The 18,598-nt window shown below is 41.5% G+C and overlaps 1 pseudogene across 1 annotated transcript in view; it reads right to left on the bottom strand.

The window, feature by feature from the left end:
• The window catches only part of LOC146799975 (uncharacterized), a 255,248-nt pseudogene that overhangs the window by 197,178 nt on the left and 39,472 nt on the right, over nt 1–18,598 (bottom strand). The window contains exon 2 of the transcript XR_014968027.1: nt 8,911–12,278. The product of XR_014968027.1 is annotated as an uncharacterized LOC146799975 (transcript). The remainder of the gene's footprint in view (nt 1–8,910; nt 12,279–18,598) is intronic.

Here is an 18,598-nt window from a genome sequence, read left to right as displayed (position 1 = left end):
AACTTTAGTGTCCTCTTCCTGTTTCAAGTTGGAAATAATTTATCCACTGATAAGTTACACTTAGGACTACATTTCCCAGAATACACATGCTGAAAACCGAACGTTCCAAAAAATACATTCCAGCTTTTGTGTTTCACTGGTGCATTCATATCACTGCAGTGTGATGGAAACAGGTTTAGCTTCAGTCGACACGACCGAGCTTACACGTTCGGACCAGCATAGTGAGTTGAAACTGCTTTACAATTTTTTACCCAGAGACACGGGTTCACAAACAAGCTTGTTGTCCCCATTGTAATTCATGTTCGGCACGACATTGTAGCCGTTTCAACTTAAACGCTTGAGCAAAGCGGTGACGCGCTCTCGATAGTTAGATCCCAGAGCGTGTATACTATCTTTTACTAAGCACATGCTTTCTGTTTCTAAAAAAGACCGCACGATTGTAAGATTCCTAGTTTTAGTTTAAATCAATGTTTGGCGCATACCACTGTGTTAGTTTAATCCACATGCTCCAGCAACATTGTATCGCGCTTAAATGCCTTAAACATCTTTCATCACTAGTGATTTTCACTTTTCAGTGGAGGGAATATTGAGCACTCGTATTTCCTCCAAATAGGCACTCCAACTATTTACCAGAATTGACTCACAGAATTGACACAGCGAACGTCTGTTTTCACCTGCAATTCAAAAATTACATTTGACTCAGGCAAGTTTCGATTACAAACACAAAGTAGGTACGCTCTATTTTATACCAAACACTCCACATTTATGATCATTCCTCTTCCTCAACAGGCCTCAATAATTTTTCCAGTGTCAGCAATTTCTGAACAAACCAAGAAATCTGCAGTCATTATAAGAGGTACTTTTCATTATGTGTCAGGCGTAACAATGGAAAATTAACACATTACAATTTAGTAGGTAGGTGTTAGTAACCCACACCTCGTTTTTCTGATTTTCCCTAATAGACACAACCACGTCCAAGTCCTGATTAAAACCCCTTACTGGTGATGGGGTTGGAAATGCGTGGATGACAGCGTCTGGGAAAAGTCAACCTCTGGTGCTCAGGGAGAAATCCTAACTAATCCCCCCCCCCTGTGTTGCCACAAATTTGATTCAGAGGTCCCCCAGAGCTTTGCATATAGGCAGGAGACATTGTAGTGGTTTGCAAGTTCCGACTTGCCACTCCACCCGTCACTTTGATTTATGGACTGGTGCTTTGATTACCTTTTTTTCGATCTTTTGTTCCTCTAATTGTTCACAACATGCTGATGTATTATACACATTTGTAAATATTTGTTCATGTGTGTGTTATTTGTCTATGTAATTCATACATTGTCTTCAAAAACCTCATTATTTTGTGTTTCCCTTAATGTTTGACATGATTTGAATGTTATTAAATCTTATAGATGGATTCAAAAAAATGTTAAATAAATCACATGAGCCTATGAATTGAATCTACTGGCCCGGTATTGAATAAGCTCTAATCAAAGACACTGGATATTCTTGTTTGTATAACTATTAGTGGTCCCATCCAGTTAGCATAGGACGCAAGCCTTCCTCAGGTTCCAAACTTGATAAAAGTGGCATTTTCAAAATAGTAATTTAAAATCCGACAACCATTAGATTGGATTTAAAATGCTATTAATTTGACTCCTTGAATCAAAGTCAGAAGTCAAAACGAGCTTTATTCGATTTTAAACATTAAAATCATAAAAGCGGCATATAAATGAATATATCATCATAAAATACATGTAAAATTCATCAATACACATCCCATGAGTATAAGTTCCTAAAAATTCATAAGGTACATGTAGACAATCAGTAATTCCTAAAACGAACCATCTCAAACTAAATAGTTCCAACCTGTTACGTATCTTGCGGTTTAGTTATTTAGGCATTTCCTAGTCCTCAACACACTCTTTAGAAAACCCACCATGGAGCCAATACAGTAACAATTTCCCAACATCTGTAAATGCACGAAGGCAGGGCGACATTGCCTCCATCCTCCCTGTTTTAGTAGGGGTATTATCCATCTGCGCCTTTCTTTGCTATAAAATTTACAGAATAGGATTACCTGTAATGTAGATTGTAATGAAATATTGTCACAAGGGCATCGGCAGAGTTCCCTTGACCAATCATTAATAGCTGGGTGGTTGATCAGACGACGGAAAGTCCCAAATCTAAATCTTGTTACTAGATATCTATCGTATCTGCCCATGACACATAACAGATATGGTTGGATGTCGCATGTTATAGTAATTATTTGGTGTTTAACCACCATAGGTTTATTCATCTCAAGAGTTAACCTGTTTTCGTCTAGGTGGGTCATACAAACTTTTTAACAATACTTCCGGTTGATAGACTCCTTGAATCATGGTTCTAGCAATTCCCAAACTGAGGTTATGCATTATATGGTCTATGGGAGACTCAGCATTGCCACAGAGAAAAAACTACTTTGGAGATTTTTCACTGCCAGGACATGTTAAACATAAGTACACATGTCACACTTTTACATTACCATGTACCTTGCTATATGGCGTATTTATCACATACCTTAGGGATAACTTATAAGTATTAAATAAGGTTTATGTTTGACAAAATGTTTAAATGGACAGGTCAAATTTGCAGCTCTAAATCTGCACAGGCAGGCCTGAAGACAGTATTCGCCTTGCCCATTTAGTGGCGGCACAATTGGTGCTGCAGTACACTAGTGACATTTACCTTACACGCCCCGATTACACTGGGTACCATACACTAGGGACTCATAGGTAAATTATATGTGCCAAATGTGAATTTTAACCAACAAGACAACATTTCAGAGGTCAGAGCACATGTACTAGGTAGTAGGGTACCAGCATACAGAGTATAAAAAAACAACAGCATCAGTTCTACTACACCAGTGTAATGCAATTTCTCTCTTCACTAACAGTAGGGCAATGGCTGCGAATCTGTGGTGGCACGCTGGGATGGAGGACACGTTACCCAGCAAAGCGAGCACTGGGGATGGCTATGAGGTAACCGGGATCATTTGTGACAGAGTGCTAAACACTGCCGTCCAATATGTGGCAATGATTGCACAGGACCAGGTCATGTGTGCAATGTCAGCCTCCGGGGAGAGGCACTTGGGGCAGTGCGAGGATCTGGTGGAGTCAAACTTGGCAAACTCGAGGGGGGTTGAGACCTGTTCAAAAAGCAGAAGTTGTGAAGCTTATGGCAGTGGTTGGGGGATACGAGCTTAGTTTGCGCACAGCTAAATGCCCAGTCTTTGTTGGAGATGGGATGACCTCAATCTTCTTCCCTGCGGGGTTGAACACCTCTGTCGTGTGTGTGTTTTCGTGCCATGCATGAGCGGTAGAGTTTAGCGATCAGGTAGGAGCCCTTTGGGTCTGTGATTAGAAGTGTAAGTGGAAGAAATTGCTCAGGGGCTAGGTGATAAGAGGGTATGCAGAACCGTAGCGTACAGTGAAGCCTATTAAGGACGAATCTGTCCATGTATGTTCTTACTCCGTCTTGTGTGTCAATGGGGTGCGCTCCAACATGCCCATCTAGGAAGAGATCCCCAAAGGTGTGCAAGTGTAACCTCAACAAGGAACGTTTTATTTATTTATTTTTGTTTTGTATAGCGCGAACTAGACCCAAGACATCGGGTTTCAGAGCGCTGTACATGAGCACAGTTTTGTTACAAATGGACACATTAATTTTTGTTAGGCACGGGGAGACTAGGTGATTTGACCAGAATCAGAGGATGTTGAGTGTTGTTGTCGAGACTCGAACCCGGTTTCTCCGCTACGAGGTGGACCACTCTTGCCGTAAAGCTACATCCTCTCCTCTAAGGCGTTGCATTGAGAGTAGCAGCCAGGGGTTCTGGGATAGGGGTAGCCCGGGGGAGTATGAGGTCGAAGCCCAACGTTCCTCAGAGCTTTCCCCATGCCCAGCATGTTATGAATAGGATCTGAACATCCATTGGGTCCAATTTGACGCCCCGCAGCAACAGCGCGTTAAGGGTATGGGGCCCTCTAGGTCCTGTTCCAGTCTATTGTAGGGTAAATGGGCATCTGAGTGAAAACAATAGTAAGCAAAATGTGCCTGCGCAACCAGATAGCATAAGTGGAGATCGGGGACAGCGAACTCGCCTCAATCGTAAGGAAGTGTGAGCATTACCTATGCAATACATGGCCTACGATCCGCCCAAACCAACCTCAGCAATAGGCTTTGCAGTTGACCGAAGAAAGAATTTGTCAGAGGACTGGGAATATTGACAATTAGGTATAAGAAGCGAGGGAGTACGTTCATCTTAATGATAGCAATTCGGCACACCAAGGAAAGAAGGAGGTGAATCCAGCGGTGTATTTGTGTGGAAAGCTTGTCCATGGCAGGCCGTAGTTTAAGTGGATGATATGTTCCCTATTCTTGTGTAGTACGATCCCCAACTGTTTGGTGGAGTCAGCAGACAACCAGAAGGGATGTTCTCATGGTGGATGGGAGTCATGGCCTCCGTCAGTAGGAACAGTTCGGATTCAGCCCAGTTGATATGGAGACCCGAAAGTCTGCTGAATCGAATAATTTCCCACACTATAGGGTTTAGGTTTTCCTAGGCAAATTGGAGGAAATTCAAGTATAATTAAATCTACAATGATTTAAAAAGAAATGGTCCTTAGTTCTGTACAATACTGATAAGGCCAGATTAGCCAAATTTTGAGGAAAGATTCATTCTTGTTATAGCATCTGCAGAAAATGTGCCAAATGTCAGAAAGCAGGAGTACTCAAATGTAATCATACTTTAAATCTTCTTTGAATGTTTATTCTCTATGAAGTGTCTCAATGTGTTCTTAAAACAAATGTCAGCAACTTGTTGTGTATAATAACATTTTATTCTTTTGCAAATCAATTGGTGTCAGGGGCAACTGCAATGCATATGTTTATACAGAAGTAGATCGCAATGTTCCTTCACATTCCTCAGTTACATCTGATCATTATATCATTACCAACATCCCCCTACTCAGTAAATAACCAGCAACAGTTCTGTAGTTTTCAGTATCTCTTTAGCCCCTTTTCTGTAAACTAGGACCTAGTGGAGGCATGTACAAATTACGAAATATATTGGGATACGGATCTTGTTATGCACCTGAGACTGCTTACGTATTACTGCCACCTCGCAACGATCCTCGAGATGGGCTCTTTGATTTCATTACACTAACTACATCTAAAGGCAACACTCACAAATATTCAGGAGAGAGATGGTCTTTTTGCAATTGTGTAAATGGCAGATCTTGAAACAAACAATTGCCAAAATACAGTGATACAATAAATAACAAGCAAACGCAGGAAGGGTGAATGGAGGAAACTACTCATTTAAAAACATTTCCAGGAACAGATCTGTCCCTCAGATTTCTTTGTCCCAGATATCTTTCCTTGCTGTGAGCCTAAGACCCACAAGTGGCCATGCAAACGAGGGACTACAAAGACGGGAGTCACTACATCAGTGCATTGACTGGTTTTCAGATCCAATTCAAGGTTTCTGTTAATCCAATAATATCTCCAATATTGATTCATGTTCAAAAATATATAGGTAGCACCTTGAAGTGAAAAGCTTCATGCATTTTTAATGTATAGATGCATGTTGTTATATATTTGAATTAGTTTGACAGCAGAATGTGGTAGTAAAACAGCAGTTTAGAAATAATTGCAATTTCATAATTTTCTCTAGCTCCTGGTCCCAGCATTTCTGCCATACTGTAATCTAGAATATGGGACGATACTGGAATGTGGTTTAGTGGCCACCATCTGCTGTATCTCTCCTGTATAGTAGATTCTGCATCTTTCTGATTGTTCAGTTTTTCTCTACACATTTGGTAAATCATGTAGTAGAATGTCTCCTAGCCTGGTATGTTGCGAGAAATCAATTGTTTCTGGGTTTCATTTTGTGCTTTCATAACCACATATAACTATTTATGCCTCTACTTTAATCAGTATGAGGTTTATGTAGTACCTTGCACTTTTCAATATATGTCAAGTTCTGCCCAATTGCCTAGTTTCCTTCTGGTTGCTTTATTCCTTAAAGGGTTATCAGTTATTCTGTGTGTACTCCTGATTTCTCTAATTGTACTGGGTGCCTTCAACAAAAAAATTGAAATATACATTGGATGAACCCAGGTAATGATGAAAGCAGACTTACTCTCAAGTTCCCATGCTGTACAGTATTCTGAACATTAAGGTCACTCCTATTGCCAGTTCCTCTGTAGTCAAAGGATGGTTTGTTGTAGCCATGCAAGGTTCCTTAATCCCCTAGCCTCCATCTGCTCTGTATCAGGTATCATTTCTCAATTGAATTCTTGTTAAAATGCTAAATATTTAGAGGATTTCCTGATTTCCCAGGTGTTGACTTTCTGATGCCATGAGAGAAGACTTTTTTACTTGACGATCTTACTGCATTCAGAACATGCATAGAGTTTCACACTAGTGTGAGTTCTCTTGTGTATTATTAGTGATATCTCTGTAATGAATATGATGCCCCATTCCGAAGATTTACTTGATTTCAATCTATGGCAGAGGTATTCAATCTGTGGGGTGCGACCCCCAGGGGGGCTGCAGAGTCCAGGGAAGAGGGTTGCACATTCCCCAGCCTCACTTGTACCTGCAATCCAAAAGGTTTACTTTCCTTTTAAATGAAGACAGCAGTCCTGGGAAGGCTAATTTAGATCGTTATCAGCTGAAGTTCCATCAATTGAGTCTCTTGTGCTGTGTAAAGTTTTTGCACAGGGTGTTGTTTGGCTGAGTGAAATGCAAATGTGCCTATAAATTAATCTGCAATTGTAAAGGGTGCCCTCTGGCTGATTCGCGCTTTATTGGATCAAATCACTCCAAGCCTTGTGATGACAAAGATTTGTTTTTTTTAGTGGTAGTGCAAAGAGTTAACAACTGAGCTGTGAAGTGTGTGCTTTTAATATTAACTGCATTTACAGAGCTCTTAATACCCCCAAAGGTGTGTTGAAGGGACAGTTGTGTAAAAAAGAAAATTGCATTACATACTTTCTGGTATTACTAAAATCTACATTTTGGAAGCACCATTTTATTGAAAAACTATTTGCATGTTTTGCAGCACTATCTTACACTGTGATGTCCTACAGTGCATTTCCCACTGGGTAACAATTTTTTAATTTTATTTTTAATTTACGCTGCCCATTATGTAGATACCTGTTAATAAAAAACCTAAAAAACATACAGAATATTTTGGTGCTTATTTATGAGAGGCTTTCATCACCAGAGCATCATGTTTTTTAATGCTCCGGCGGCGCTAGCATTTCAACTATACCTATGAAACTGTGCAAAGTATCCCTGCATGGCTTTGCATGGCCTCATAGATATGGAGTAAGACAAAGCAGCGCAAGCCACTGTGTTGTCTTACTCTGCGTCAAGGAGGTGTTCTATGGGCTTTGTGAGGGGTTCCAACGCAACACCCATGAATTTTGATGCTGCCCCATATGTGCAAAATCAGGTAAACCTGGGGCAGCTCCAAAAACAGATGCCTCCCCAGTGGAGGTGTAACGAGGAGAAATGTTTTCATTTTTACTCGTTTTTACCTTATTCCATGTGTGCTGCATTCTGCAGCTCACATCAAAAGAGGAAAACACCTTTTGGGATTGTTGTCTTGAAGAAAGGTGCCCTTTCCTGTACAAAAACAATGTAAATGTAAATGTCAAGGTACTTATAGAGCGCACTGTCACCAGACGGACACCTTGCGGTGTCACCTTTGCGGTTTTCTGGCGCTGATACTCATACCGCTGTGGAACCCCTCCTAGCTTTCCCTGTGAAGTGTCCACTCCTGGGCACCCCCAGGGTGAAGCCAGGCATCCTTAGCGCTGTTGGGGCCGGTGTGGAGGCTAAGCAAGCTATTGCCCAGAGTTGCAGCGTGGGGCCCGTGATTAGAATAGGCACCGAGGCGAGAATAGACAGGTCCGAGGAAATTGAGCCCGAGCCCCGCCGAGACAGGAATCGAACCCTGGTCCCTGGCCAGAACTCTGCTTTAGGGTCTGCCGCTCTAACCATTGAGCCACACTCCTCCACAATCCTGTCTATGTTGGTGCTAGGCAGCAATTTATGCACCAACACAAAGGAAAAGGACAGAATTGCACCGTATTTCATAAATACTGTCCATTCCTACCCTTTCACATCGGCATAGGGCAACGCAGCAAGAAGACTTGCGGCGCTGCCCTACTCCAATTCCTCATTAATAAGGCCCTTTGTTTGAATACACCCCCACTGACCTTTGGTTTGCTAAATACTTTAATATTATTTCCCCACCGTAAAAATTATTTGCTGTGGAAATTGGGGGCGTTTATGGTTGTCAATAGTTGTCTATGATGAAGAGTACTAGGTTCTAGAAATGTTCATCTGAAGGGGGTCCTTAAACCTAAACACACTTGACAAGGGGGTCTTGGCATCAAAAAGTTTGAAGACCTCTGATCTATGGTGACTGCCATACTGCCTCTATGCCTCATGGGTCGGAATTATAAGTTTGAAGGTATTTAACACATCCGATATTTATCAGATGTGTTAAATAACTCAGCTTTACTTACATTTCATCAGGTCAGACCTGACAAAGTATAACAGGGGAAAATATAGGTATTTACCGTATCATGCAGCTTTAGGTTCGTTAAACACCACAATCCGCAAGTTACTCCCCATAAACCCATAATCGGTAGTATTTATCACAAATGATAAATAACGTACCCCGTGGTATCATTATTTATCAGGGGCAATAAAGAGTGCCTCAAGTGGTTACCAGGCCCTTACACCATTAATATGATTTCTTTCCTTTATCTCTTCTCAAATGGATTGATAGATGCTCTTTTGCCCAGAAAGCATTGTCACATTAAGTAAATGTACATGGTTTCTTTGTTGTAGATTGTCTTATTTGTCACTGGATTGACACATATAGTAAAGGTGTGTGGTTCTCAGATGATGCAACAGAGTAACTTTATGTCTGAAAGCTTTAGAACATTCAGAACATTTATATGGTTTCTCCCCTGTGTGGATTTTCTGATGAACTGAAAGATGACTCCTTCGCTTGAAAGACTTGTTGCATTCAGTACATTTATATGGTGACTCCCCCGTGTGAATTCTCTGATGAGCGTACAGATTATCATTACGCCTGAAAGCCTTATCACATTCAGAACATTTATAGGGTTTCTCTCCAGTGTGAGTTCTCTGATGTACTGTCAGCCTTTTCCTTCTAACGTATGACTTGTCACATTCAGAACATTGGTAGGGCTTCTCTCCAGTGTGATACCTCTGATGTACCAATAGTTCAGCCTTCAGAATGAATGCCTTATCACATTCAGTACATTTATATGGTGTCTCCCCAGTGTGGATTCTCTGATGTATGTAAAAACTATCATTTCTCCTGAAGGCTATATCACATTCAGAACACTTAAATGGTTTCTCCCCAGTGTGGATTTTCTGATGAACTGAAAGATGACTCTTTCGCTTGAAAGCCTTGTCACATTCAGTACATTTATATGGCGACTCCCCCGTGTGGATTCTCTGATGAGCGTACAGATTATCATTACGCCTGAAAGCCATATCACATTCAGAACATTTATAGGGTTTCTCCCCAGTGTGAGTTCTCTGATGTACTGTCAGCCTTTTCTTTAGAACGAATGACTTGTCACATTCAGAACATTTGTAGGGTTTCTCTCCAGTGTGATATCTCTGATGTACCAATAGTTCAGCCTTCAGAATAAAAGCCTTATCACATTCAGAGCATTTATGTGGTTTCTCTCCCTTGTGTTTTCTCTGGTGTAATGACAGCCCATATTTGTGCGTGAAAGCTTTGTCACAATCAGTACACTTATACGGTTTCTCTCCAGTGTGATCGTTCTGATGTCGCATTAGATAAAGTTTGGTTTTGAAACCCTTGTCACACTCAGAACATTTATATGGAGTCTCACCACTGTGAGACATGTGATGTTTTCTTAACTCTCCTTTTGTAATGAAAGCCCTCTCACATTCAGAACATCCATAAGGTTTTTCTCCAGTGTGAACACTCTGATGTATTTTCAGCTGTCCTTTTGTAATGAAAGCCTTCTTGCACTCAGAACATTTATATGATTTCTCACGGGTGTGAGTTTTTTGGTGTTGGGATAGTCCACTTAGTCCCTTAAAAGGTATTTGACATTCAGAACATTTATATGGTTTCTCGCAGGTGTGATTTCTTTGATGTATCACTAGGTTGTCCTTTGTAATGAAACACTTTTCGCAGTCAGAACATTTATAAGGTTTCTCACCAGTGTGTATTCTCTGATGTCTTATCATACTTGTCTTATAACGGAATGCTTTATTACATTCAGAACATATATATGATTTTTCCCCAGTGTGAATTCTCTCATGTGTTGATAATTCTCTCTTTTTTTTAAAAGTCTTGCCACCTTCAGAACATTTATATTGTTTTTCTCCAGTGTGAGCATTCTGATGTCTCATGAGGTTAAGTTTGGTTTTGAAACCTTTGTCACACTCAGAACATTTGTATGGAGTGGCACCACTGTGAGACAAGTAATGCAGCCTTAAATTTCCTTTTGTAATGAAAGCCTTCTCACATTCAGAGCATTTATATGGTTTCTCACCAGTGTGACTTCTCTTATGTATGGATAGGCCACCTATTGCCTAAAAAGCTTTTTGACATTCAGAACATCTATATGGTTTCTCGCCAGTGTGATTTCTTTGATGCATTATTAGGTGGTCCTTTGTGATGAAACACTTGTCACACTCAGAACATTCATATGGTTTCTCGCCAGTGTGTGTTCTCTGATGTCTTATCAGATACTTTTTAAGACAGAAAGCCTTATTACATTCTGAACATCTATGTTTTTTCTGCAATGTGATTTTTCTCCTGCGATGATAAATCACTCTTTTGCGTGAAAGTCTTGTCGCATTCAGAACATTCAAATGGTTTCTCACCAGTATGGGTTTGTGAATGTATCATCAGCTGTGAATTGGTGATGAACGTCTGGTCACACTCAGTGCATTTATATGGTCTTAGTTCAGAATAGAATGACTTTTGTCCAAGGAGATTGTCACTTGTGATAAAACCTTTACATTCAAGACATTGAAATGTTTTTTTTTTCAGCATGGTATTGGATGCCTGCCATCAAATAGCTTTTTCTAATAAAAGTCTTGGTAAACATTGTAGATTGATGTGGGCTTAATTTGCAGAGATTTCCTTGATGTTTTTCCACATGGATATTTATATAGAAATCTGTCGCATTTAGAGCATTTGAGTGTCTCCTCCATTATGCACACATTATGTTTAAGTAATTACATCCTTGTAATAACATCCTAGAGACACTGGGTAAATGCATGTAACTTCTCCTGTGCCTGTCCAAGTTAATACTTTCAAGTTAGGTACATTTTACTTACACATATAGATGAAAAATAACCTCTCTACATTTTACATTTTTAGGACTAGTATTAGAACTGCAAAGTTGTGCACTTAAATGAAGTGCACCAGTGTCTTTGCCTTGACAGATTAAGTAAATCCATTCTACTGATAGTCCCTCTGTGTATAGGTGTTCAGCTAAGTTAACAGCGTGGAAGCATCATTTCTCCATTCTAACTCTCTCTTCTTTTCTCGCCGGTATAAAGTCAATTATACAGTATTAGCTGGCATTTTTAAAGCACATTTAGTGCATAGAAACAAATTTTTTTCTGTATGGCACATGTGATTTGCTATAAGATAGTCATTTCTCATATTCACTGATTATTTACATGGCAATGCTCTGTGCTAGCCTCTCATGAGGGGATATTCTGATGTGTTGTTAGAGTTGTTTTTTGCGCAGAAGACATCAATAAGTAGTTTTGTCCATGGCTAGTGTTTAGTGTATACATTTTCTGTTATCCTAGTTACTTTATCCTGGAAAGATTTATTACATTGTATACATTTGTGTGGCTTACACCTTTGTTGGTCAATTGATTGATTAGGGCTCCTTGGAATGCTAATGTGCAGTCATACTCATGAGGTACTCCTCAGTCCTTTGGTGTGAGGTGCTATGTCACATTCATCAGACACACATCATTCCATTGGTATCTGCTACCAGATCTGCACAGAAAAAGTCTGTTTTCACAAGGAACACACATCGGTAACAATTGTAGAGCTTCTTTAGTGGAATAATGTGTCCAAAAACAGTTTCGTACTTTTCAGGAGGTTAGTGTCTCAAAAGTTGAATTGCAAGTCTTGGTTTCCACGATATTCCTCTGGCCATTGCTTATATTCTGTGTTTCTTTCACTTAGGGGACAAACAAATATATTAGCATTAGCATTTTATGAGCCCAAAAATACAAATATCAGCATCAAAAACAATAAGTTTGTTTTCTTATATGAAAATGAAGTAACAAAAGCCAGGAACACAATTGTAAGTGATATTCACAGCGCATTAGCATAGAAATACTATAAACATAAGCTAGTGACCATGGTATTTTATTCATTTATGGACCAAAACATTTCCATCCTTGTAACACGATCCAGAGCACATTGTTAGTCATCCACTAACAATGTTCATAACAATAATTATAATGGACAGTGACATATCTGTAAAACAATTACCAAACACACAGCAGGAAACAGGAAAAATTGGTGAACATGACTGCTCACAACATGGATTAAAACAAATACCTGGATGTGTAATCCAATAATAACAGCATGAATGACACTGACATAAAGACATCTATCATTAAATGGGGATGTCCACAGCATGTATTGGGATACATACAAAATCTTCTAAGACATTTATTCCAGTTATTTGAGGAGCAAAGTAATACCAACTGCTGTTTTCTGGTGCTAAACTACAGGAAGATGCAGCCAGAAGTTAAGGTTTTGTTGACCAAATAGCCAAGGTTTTAGAAGCTTTGTACAAACAATCTTATCAGGCCTCGATCGGAGATATAAAGAAAGAGAATTCTACAGTTTGACAACAGTGACTGAAAGGCACACCCACTTTTCTGGGATTTGCAATGGGAAGGCTGAAGAGGAACAAAGAGCATGGATATGTCAAAATCATAGATACCTTCTAATCCATTGATCAGAGCTTTAATTAACACAAAAACTAACTGCCTGATTTAGTTTGCAGACGGACTAACATCCGTCAAATTTAGAGATCACTGCCGGCCAAACAGTTACTGTCAAGGTACTAAAGTTTTGGTGGACAGCCGCTATTGGTTTGGATGGTCATTCACCAAAATCTACTACAGTTTTTTTCCCTAAAAAGTGGAAGGTTGTTATTGGAAATAAAAAACTATTCACCGCCACATTCAGGGCTTTTTCCCTCGGTATGAGTGTCACAATGTGGTTTTTATGTACTCTCACCGCAAGGTTATACTGCGAGGTAACAGAGTAAAAAAAAAACATCATGCTGTTTACCCTACAAAAAGGTGGGAGGTGCTATGCCCTTCCTCAGACGGATTCTCTGTTGTGCCACCTGAGAAAGCTTTCCACCAACAGCGCCAACCGGGTCTTTATTTCACAGACATATGTCAATTCTCCTGACTCTAAACAAGGTGGAAGGACCGTTGGTTTGGGGAAAAGTGTTCTCTGGCACTTTTGGGACTAAATACCCTCTCTCCCTCCACCAACCTCTAAATCGAGCCATAAGATGCTTATGACGAGATGCGCACAGAACTGAATTACACAGAAACCAAGACGTGAATGGTTACTCTAACCTGAGAATCTCACTCAGTGGCACAGAAACTGCATTTAAATTAGATGTATACATTGTTATATGAATGCTACTACATACGAGCTGTAAACAGATTAGCATAAATTCAGTAACAATGTATAAATAAATAAAAACACATACCCTTAGCAGTTCCCTCTACAGAACCTTGGAATCAGATGGGATAAAGACGTATTCCTTTCTGCCCATGTCCAGCACGTATCTGCAGCCTGCTTTGAACACCATTAGAAAATTCATCGACTTCTTGCCAGAACAATCCCGTAAAACTGTAGTGCATGAGTTAGTCACCTCGCATTTCGATTTAGCCAATGGACTCTACCTTGGCCTGCCTTGCGGCTTGATCTGCAGGCTACAGATAGTCCAAAACGCGGCCGCTAGATTGGTATGTAAGGTTCCCCTCCGCCTGCATATTTCCCCCCCTCTGACAACTTCATTGGCTCCCGGTGGCCAAGAGAGTGGAATTCAAGGCCCTCACGTTTGCTTTCTGGGCCTACCAGGGCAGAGGCCCAAACTAACTGAGGAAGAGACTTCTCCCTTACCAGCAGGGTAGATCGCTGAGGTCCAACAATAAATGCTACCTCGCCATCCCCCGCTTTGTTAAAGCAAGGATGGGGGGGGCAGAACGTTTGAGGTGGGAACCTCCAAGTGCTGGAAATGGCTTGCCTCTTCATCTACGTGCGATGCACTCTGAACAGGAGGTCAAGAAGGCTTTGAAGACCTGGTCTTTTAGGCGAAGAGACTAGCTCTTTCGCCAGCTCTGCTTTGTGGTTATCCGCTTTAGCTCCGGGACACCTCAGTCTTTATTATTATTATTATTATTATACTGCAACACTCTGTGGGTTCCATAAGTGCATTCCTTCCTTGGGGTTGGTGAAATCTGCTTAATATTTTATTTTTGAAGGTGTCCTACTTAACACTCTAAAATTGCATGCTTCTCATGTCACAACCAGTAATGACTCAGTTCTCTCCAATTCCTCTAATATCCCAGAAACATCATTAAAGGGAGCTGAACCATTTACTAAGCATGTGCAGGAGGCCCTCCATACAGCAGTCATCTGCTGCAAGGAAGGGCCTGCGGTGTGCCAAAGGTAGGCCTGTCTGCGCTTGTATGCCCCTGGTCACCGCCTGAAATGTAGCCTCTTTCCAGCTACCCATCCTCAACACATGATAGAAGGCTGTAGGATGTCGTTTGCAGGTAATTGCACAGTATTAATCTGCAATTCGAGGGGATGGCCTGGGACTGTGCTGGCATCTTTGCCTCCTGACAATCTTGGTCATCCAGCTCACCTAGGTTTCGCTCCCAAACTGCCCTCGTCTTGCCCATAGGGTAATTGGAGTTACGGAGTATGGACCATTATAATATTTCCATCAGCAATATATTGCAGAAGTATCTACTGTATCTATGTGCAGACACCCTGAGACGCTCTATCAGCCCACATGGTCATTGAGGTAAGCAACCGAGATTTGTAAAAGTCTGGAGGGGAGGAGAGGTTATCCTGGAGCTGCTTTCATTGTAATTAGCGGATATTATGTGCTCATGGATGAATGCTGTCCATTGGTGGCGCGACTGTGAACACCAACTGGGAAGAATATGCGGAATAAGAGACGAAACATCCCAAGGTCAAGTCAGAACTCGCAAACTGTGAAAGACGCATAACTAAGTACCAACGGGAGCTCCAAATGACAAGGAACCCTCATTGGACCATTTGTTTGCCCCTGAAAGTGGAGTGAGTGAATATGGCCAGAGGCAACCCTGCCCAATAACGAATGGGATGAATGAATGAGGGATTTTAAAATTACTCGCAGGGGTGGTTCCCAGGTTTATTTAGGTGGATCAGACCCTGAAAACATATAGAGCCAACACCATTTCCAAGTTGACAGTGTATTCATTGTGAGATTTGGTCCCCCACTTTGGATGGACCCATTAGAAAACGGGGAGAACATTTGTAGTTGGGAACCCCTGAGAATTGGAATATATGAAGCTTTGTTTTGATTCTGTCCACATTGTGGTATTTTATGCTGTTTTAATAAATTTTTGTTATAGGATTGTTTTTCATAAACATTGAATTAATTACCTTTGAACTGTGAAAACTTAAACCTCATTATATTGTCCAGAAGAAGCTGGTTGAAATCTTTCCAAATCCACAGAAGCACGATGACGCATTTTTTTTGCAGAACCCTTTCACAACCAGGGAACACAGATGAAGAATATCTACTTCATCGGGACTTGTGGTTGATAGAGATAAAGGATCAGAATATACAACAGATACATGAGTACTGTTTTGTATGGTGCTCCCGATTGTTGTGAAAAAGCTTTTTTTCCATTTAAAATGTTATTGTATCCGTGTGGGTTGTGTTATGCCGTTGTTATAGGGTGACCGGTTTGGGTGTCCTAAGTCCCCCTGTCTTCCTTAATAACACAGAACTCAGGAATGAAGAACAGGGCGTTTTATTGTTCAATAGTAAGTTAGTAAGTCCCAATACTTCTTGGGATCAGAAACAAAGTAAGAACAGAGAGAGTTGTGGTAGTGGAGAGATTGTGGTTGTTGGTCACGGTCTTCAGTGGTGTAAAAGGGCTGTCACCTTTGCCCCTTCCTTCTTGCTGATGCTGCGTCGGGGCAGTCTCCCACTGTAAGGACAGAGGAACCGGCAAAGAAAACAGGGAAATAGAGTCAGGACATGAGTCTCTTGGCTATAAAAAAATAAAAAAATAAGGGGAGGACTTTCTGTGCATTCTTCACCAATGCCCTGTTTGGTGATGTGCTTTAGTGAGGGAACAATTTGGTGTCTTTATGACGGTGCAGCCCAAAAACCCACCCACCAACCCTCTAAAGAAGATAAGGGCTTGTAGTGCACTTGTCTGGACCCACAACCCTCCAGGGCCATGTGGAGGGGAGTCGCAGCCTCCTCTTTCCTCGGGGGAGTACTGGACTCGCTCGCGATGCTCCCTGAGCGGTTTCCAGCATTGTCCTTAGTCACTTCGCGGGGAGAGCCACCGTCGTCCTCCGCTTCATCCGTTTTCTACCAAGGGCATCGGTCTGCTGGTTGCTCCTGAGCTCCTCCGTCTGTATTCCTCCCCACTCTGCTGCTTGCGGCAGCTTCTTAAACGTCTCCGCCCCCTCCTCCTCCGTTCTGGTCGCAGGTGTTTATCCTCTGGACTGCGACGGAGGGTCTAGACCGCTAACCTCACTTCCGGGATCGTGAGAGACGGCCGCCATGTTAGAATCTTCGGGCCCTTCGTTGCGACAGCCTCCACTTGATCACAGCCGTAGTGCAGGGAGTCACAAACAGTGTGTTTTATATTTATGTGATGAGTGATTGGTATTAATCTATGAGGATATCACATTTTATATGTCTTATGTTGACATGCTGTAACTGTGCGTTTACATATATATGACACTGAAGTTTTGTGTAACTTTTAAATCGTGGTGGTACCTATATAGGGGTTAAGGTTTTACATAACACGTAGGACGAATTTGATTGTATGTGGTGAGTGGCTGATATCTGTTTGAGGGTGTGAGATTATCTCTCCAAAGGAAGTTTTCTTCTACTGGTTTGGTAGTGCCCTGGCTCCTTATTGTGAGGGCCACTCTCATTATCTCTCACCTATCATTAGCCATCATGTCATCTCGATTCAGTGCTAGCTAGGCTGGTTTAGCACTTGTGATCAACAATGCTTGAGCAAAGGAGCAGTGTTTAATCTCTCTGTGACCTGCCTGAGTTTAGCTGACAAGCTTCAGAGGGATGGGAGAAGAGTAGGCTGTGCTGGTCTCTGTTCAGGCAGACTCTGTAATGACCACAAGTGTGTCAGACTATGGCCCACTGCCCCCTGGCAATATTGAAACTTCAGGGAACCCCCAAACCCCTGCTACCTCAGTTGGCCTGTAGACTGAAGTGAAGTGGTGAGTCGAGGCAAGCACTACCTGCGGGCAGTAGCCCTTGGCCTGTGTACATTGATAGTGAAATCCATCTGAGGAGCCACTGGTACTAGTTCAAAAAGTTGTCTGCTGTATGGATACTTTCTCCCCACAGTTGATGGAAGTTTTCTGGATTAGGTGGACCTTCAGTGCAGGGATGTGGAATTCCTATAGCCTGACGCCCAGGACATATTCTTTTGGGGCCAAGGGCAACACGTTTTTATGAGTATTTTGTCCTTGGAACAAGTAGGCCCAAGCCCCTGCAGCACAAACCCTTTAGCTGACAGTTTGCAGTACCACAATATGGATCAAGGAAGGGCACTGTCTGCAGTTAAGGTAATATTTTGGTCCATATGTTAATGCTATTCAGACTTGTATGTATGGTTCAGCAATACAAAGCCTTTATTATCAGGGTGAATGCTCCAAGTAAATGTTGTAAGCTTTGACTGCACTATTGACAGTGGTTCCAGTATAAAAATGTGTACACATGTTTTCAAAGTTTGGCTATATGAGGCTATTAAGTTAATAGGTTTGCACAGACTCAAAAGGGCATTCTAACCCTGGAACTATTGCTTACCACTACCTTCAGCCCCAGCATGTAGATCTGCGGAAACGTGGCAACGTAAGGGGATTGCAAGTATTCAAACACTACTATGGTTTTAACCCTGGCATAATCACAGAGGCTGTATCAGATCTCTTATATAATGAGATTGCTGCCATAATTTGTTGGCGCACTACATGGCACCAAAGGGACGAGTGGATTTTGTTACAGGACAAGTAGATTTATGAAGCAACCTGCTAGATATTCTATTAAACTCAAAGTAGAACAACTGTGGTCTGGGAGTGTAAGTTGGAGGAGTCTGTTGCGGACAGCTCTTGCCATCCTCTAACCCTCCGATTCTACTTTAGATGAACTTGAAATCTTTAGCTATTGGGGTCCCTTTTCACAGGACTTAAGGC

This window comes from Triturus cristatus, chromosome 8 (assembly GCF_964204655.1).
Source record: "Triturus cristatus chromosome 8, aTriCri1.1, whole genome shotgun sequence".
NCBI classification, from domain to species: Eukaryota; Metazoa; Chordata; class Amphibia; order Caudata; family Salamandridae; genus Triturus; species Triturus cristatus.
Note: the sequence above shows the minus strand (reverse complement) of the source record. Positions and strands in the feature narration are given on the sequence as shown.